Source organism: Balaenoptera physalus, assembly GCF_965194825.1.
Source record: "Balaenoptera physalus genome assembly, chromosome: 12".
Lineage (NCBI taxonomy): Eukaryota > Metazoa > Chordata > Mammalia > Artiodactyla > Balaenopteridae > Balaenoptera > Balaenoptera physalus.
This window is the reverse complement of record NC_138897.1, coordinates 3,875,672-3,881,380: the sequence shown is the minus strand read 5'-3', so window position 1 is coordinate 3,881,380 and position 5,709 is coordinate 3,875,672. Positions and strand designations below refer to the sequence as shown.

The window sequence follows — 5,709 nt, the reverse complement described above, 5'->3', positions numbered from 1 at the left end:
CACTGATAGAAAACAAAACAATGAAAAAACGTACACACACAAAGCTAGGAAACACCCAGCCGGGCAGGTCTTTTCTCTGGATCCCCAGAGGCCTTCGCAGGTGAGCGTGGGTTTGGGAAGGAGGTGGACAGGCTCGCTGCAGCTGATTGTCCAACTCAGCAGCCACGGAAACTCCGTTGTGATAGGTGAGCTGGTTAAAATCATGCCTGCGTCTGGCTTCCGGGGCTAAGTATAAAAAGGCTAGGAGAGGAGGGACACTCTTCTGGCTGCACCGATGGAGATGAAAAGGAAAGAATGTTTCCTCCCGTCCACAGAGCACTGGCAGGGCGTGCGTTCCTCATCACAGCCTCCCAAGACTGCGCCCGGCACAGCACATCTGGAAAAGCTGCTTGGGGGCAGGTTACACCACTCACGACCTCACATGGACCTTCGGAAACAGCCTTCTGGAAACCAGGAGCCTTGGAGCTGACGTGCACGTTGTTGAAAGGTTCTGATCAGTGGCGGAGGCGTCCAGAATTAAGGATGGTGTTTATAAAACCACAGTTATATGGAGCGTCTCCAGGCTTTCTTGCGGTGAGTTATCTGCTTTTGTGATTTGGTAACCAGCTCTTCCACTGACATGGTGGCCCCTGCATAGACAGGACTCACCCTACGAAACCACCATCCAGAACAAATCCAGGAGGGAACTTGTCAGGAGTAAATGATGTCATACCCCCCAGATAGGAAAAATGATCTTCCGGGAAAGCCACGTAGCACAAGCTTCCCAAATCGTTAAGGTCTCCTGGTGTACATCCTGAATTCAAATATCAGTGCAGTTAGAGTTGCTGTATGCAACTTTGCTCCTCACTGATTATTTTATGCTCTCCAACAGAGTGATTTGCCAAAGGGAAAAACTACGTCATTGTAACGACCCACTTCCCCGGAGTATGAAATAACACAAAAGTGCATGTTCTTCGATTACGTGGAACTGCTTGGGGAGTCCAGCTGAGTCTCCAGAGCAGGACCAGAAATGGAGGGGAGGAGGGCGGTGAGGAGGGGTCTCTGAAGATGTGCCTTAAAATGTCTCCTTTGTCAGAGATGATCGCCAACTTCTAACTGTGCAAACAAACAAGTATATCCACATTGGCCTACCCAAAATTGGAATGAATTACCAAAAAAGAAAAAAAAAGTTCTATCGTGAGCTTTTTGCGTGGTAGAAATGTGGATGATCGTTTTCTTTTCTTCTTTTCTGCTTTTTCCAAACTTTCCTTAAAGAATACAGAGTCCTTTTACAATTAAAAAAAACACCTTATATTAAAAAATCAAATTATTCTAGCACTCAAGACCTGGAAATATATTTCTTATCGTGACCTTGTGCCTTTTAAATATTGAATGAGTTAACACATATAAAATGCTTGCAATCGTGCTCAATGATTTTAGCAACTATTGTTATTGTGATTATTATTATACGTAAATGACATGTAACTCATATCCATAATGGTTAAAAAAATAAATAAAATGTCTCAGGAGTCCTGGCTTAAGATTGTCCAATAACAAATGACTTACTAAAAATCTTACATGTAAATGTAGAAATATCAGCCATCAAGATTTTTCCACCAGTTCCCTCCAGCGATGGTTCTACCACACTTTCCAGTGCCGGGCTTGAATCTGCCCCGGGCCACCCAGAGACTAGCACTGAACCTATGGTGTCTATGACCAGTTAGTCCATACTTTCCCCAAGTTAATTTGCTTTAACTAGACATTAATAACAATAATAATCGAAGGGGTTCATCCCTTCCATAAGAATCAAGGCAGCGAACTGAAGTGTGATATTGTCTAACTCTTTGAGGCCGGGGGCTGCTTTGTGGTCTCATGTAAATTGTGTATCTACTTCCTATTTCAAAGGTATGAGGAGAAAGAAGGTCATCCTACCTCTTATATCCTATAATCTGGTGAACACAGGATTAGTTCTTACCATAGAAATTGATAATTGTAGAATTAAATACAGTTCCCAGGAAAATCAAACCCCTACACACATCAAAGGTTCACAGAAGTTTTTCTACAATTTAGCTGCATAGCACATGAGTTTTCTGAATCTCCATTCAGCTGTTTCAAATGCTGGCTTTAAAGGGTCCCCTGAGTCCTATAGCACACCCGTGATTATAAAAATATTTAAAGCCACAGAAAGAATATATAGCTGTGCAGACACATGTGTTGATTTACTGTGTACCGTGGTTTGACGCACGCTGGAAGGTGAGGTTTCAGGCTGACAAAAGCCTCAAAGTAGCAGGCTTTAATCCATATATTACGGTACCAGCCCCAGAAAGGGAGCAGGGCCTAAAACAAGACCATAATATAGGGTTTCTGAAAACTCCCCTACATAAGCAGGAGACAACATAAAAAGTTACATGACTATTTATGTGACATGAAGTCGTATTCATAGTGATATGACCACATAAATAGTACTGTGAATTTTTGGAATATGGAAATTAAAGAAAAATATTTCAAACCTAAACCATATATTATGAAAAACAACAAATCTTCCCAAATGTCATTATAAAAAAAGATGAGGTGGGAAAAGGGACAAGTTTCTAGAAATATCTATGAATTTTCTTTCTTGATGAAAATTTCATTTTCTTAAAATAGCTCAAGATTTGCACTTCCTGTCTCTTTGTCTGGAATGTTCTGAGCTCAGATCTCCCCAGATCAGATCCCTCTTCTCCTCAGAGCTGTCTAGTTTTTCCCTGTACCACCCTGGACTTTCCTCTTTAAGAGGCAACCAGCAGGAACCTCTTTCTACATGATTACAAGGTAACCCCAGTGCCTTTTTCAAATCAGTTTTCTTCCAATAAGAAGACACTGAGGTCCATGAGGACAGAGATAAGGACAAAGAGAAAGACAGGAGAAGCTGTATGATGTTTGAATTAATTTATAATAACCTAAGAACAGCGCTACAGACATAGAAGGTACATGGTACGTGTGTGGGTTATGAGTCAACAAATTAATGAAGTTATAAAATAAATGAATGAACATGTTCAGCTGATATGAAATACAAGGATTGCATTGTGGGGAGTCCCTAATAGGTTTTTCTTATGAAAAATCAATCATGAATGGCCAAAATAGAATATGTACAGAATAGATACTAAAGATCTATTTGATGAGATAAAACTGTGTCTTTAACATTCCTATCACCATATTTAAAACCTTCAGAAAGCTTGAATTTGTAAACACTGATTACAAATTGATATTATACGTATTTACTGGCAGTGTTCAAAAACTGAACACTAGCAGGTTAATTACTGATACATTACACAGAGTTCGATATTTTCATTACGAGTATCATATCCGGTTGGCTATAAGTGAGAGCAGTATAAAATCAATCCACTGTTAACTATTTGTGAACTGGTGCACTTAAAAATTTGAATATCTCGCTATGCTATACAAAGACTGAGAAGTGATTCTGAAACATTAAAAAAAAGTTTTCTTTCCCACATCCATTGCTGGATTGTTAAAGTTTGTGGAGAAGAGGTTATGAATTGTCACATGTATTTAAACCAGTTTATACCATTTTTCCTTATTATTATAAGTAGATTACTTAATAAAATATCTTGTGAATGAAAGTTACTGTTTCTATGAAAAATAAGTTGAATTTTTAAAAAAGACTCAATAAAATTGAGAAGAAATTGCTGATAACTGAAGTATGGACAGGAAAGCTACTCATTTTTGGAAAAAAAAATCTTTAAAGTACAAGATTCTGCACTTAAATTGCTCCAGAAATTTTCTCATTCTCTTTCCACTTGAAAGTAATGTATAGAAGAAAACATAAAGATGAACTGGGGTGTGGTCCATGCAAAACAAACAAACAAAAACTGTTGATGAATCTAACCTCAAAAAGGGTCTTGGCCTCATTGGTGAGTGTAGGCTTATAAGGTTTGGTTAAAATAAAGAAATTTAAGTTACATGATACTTTTAATGATTTGCCTTGTCAGTGTCTCTGATAAGAGGACTTCAACTGGACTTCAACAGAAATAGACAATCAAAAAATATTTGAGCATGTCTTCTCATGAATAAATATGCAAAGTTTTTTTTTGTTTGTTTGTTAACTAGATCAGGAAAGAACAATTTACCAGAGCTTTTATATTTTATGCTACTCAGTTATTAAGGCTAACCATTTGTTCAAGTTGTTTTACTTTAATAAAGGCTCCGATGATAAAGATGAAAAAAAATGAATTGGAACAAGTTTCTTGAAAAAAATCAAATTGACATCCAATTACCTTATTAGCTTGACTGTATACTAACTGGCAAGGACAATACCTTCAAAATTCTGAGGAAAGAAAATTTGAACCTAAAATTCCAGTAAAAGCAGTGATTAAGCATGAGAGTAAAAAAGAAAAAAAAAACAAAAACAAAACAACTCCCCAGTTATAAAAGGCTTGGAATGTTTCCTTTATCTAGAAAAGTCAGTCTGGGAAAACCCCTCCCAAAACTGGATGTGGAGGGGTAGAGGAGAGTTGGATAGTAGGTAAACACATCCATTTCCTCATCTTTCATTACAGGGGGAACCAGATAAAATCCACAGATCAGTACTTTATACACTTTTGAACTATTTGGTAGTGTAATCATGTCTATGCATTATGTGTATAAAAATATTTTATTAAAAAAGCACTTCATAGTATAGTAATATCTTCAAGTCATATGGTGCCTTATGGTTTACAAAGAAATTACACCTACACTGTAAAACTTTCTTCTAGCTTTTCCTAATCCGTCATTCCAAGAGCTGAATAAAGCAGAAAAAACAGTAAGATTGTTCATAAGAGAACTACAAACTTTAGGACCCTATTTTAAAATGTCTCTTTAAGAAAATACTGTTTTGAAAATGTGTGTAAAGACATTTAAAATTCTTCAACTTCATATTTCAATTTACTAACAATTTTAAAGCCAACTTTAAGAAAAAGAACACTTTTAAAATTATGAAAGCTTAATTAGGCACCAAAGTCAATCTTTATTTAGGATTAGAAATCACAAAAATTTACAGATATAGGGACTTCCCTGGTGGCGCAGTGGTTGAGAATCTGCCTGCCAATGCAGGGCACACGGGTTCGATCTCTGGTCTGGGAAGATCCCACATGCCTCGGAGCAACTAAGCCCATGCACCACAACTAATGAGCCCGCACGCCACAACTGCTGAAGCCCGTGCGCCTAGAGCCTGTGCTCCACAACAAGAGAAGCCACCGCAATGAGAAGCCCACGCACCGCAACGCAACGAAGAGTAACCCTCGCTGCTCGCTGAAACTAGAGAAAGCCCGTGCGCAGCAACGAAGACCCAACACAGCCAAAAAAAAAAAAAGGATAGGCTTTTTGATGAAACAATTTAAAAAATTTACAGATTTATAAAAGCTTGCAAATAACACAGAATCCAAAATATGCACTAAAATTACATCGTATTTTACTAATCAGCTGCCTAATTCTTTTTTCCTACTTTTTTACCTACTTAACTTTGATAGTCTCTTCACTGACAATAAATTTGTGATACCGTTTTCTATGAAAAGAATAGAAAGATACGTCTTTCCTCTATGTGATGGTTTAAAATTTGTTGTTATTGATAGTTTAGAGAAATTTCTTCCAGGTTCACAACTTGTTATTGATATTTTAATACAAATTACTAGATTTGGTATCAAATTTGGGAAACCTCTATCAAGTTTCTGCTATATATGAGCTGGAGGATTTGGA

At 37.6% G+C, this 5,709-nt stretch overlaps 1 long non-coding RNA gene across 1 annotated transcript; it reads left to right on the top strand.

The window, feature by feature from the left end:
- The first annotated feature begins 432 nt into the window (after positions 1–432).
- On the top strand, positions 433–5,331 carry LOC309639641. Its single transcript, XR_014251780.1, has 2 exons — positions 433–573; positions 872–5,331. It is a non-coding gene; the product is annotated as an uncharacterized lncRNA (long non-coding RNA).
- The last annotated feature ends 378 nt before the right edge of the window (positions 5,332–5,709 follow it).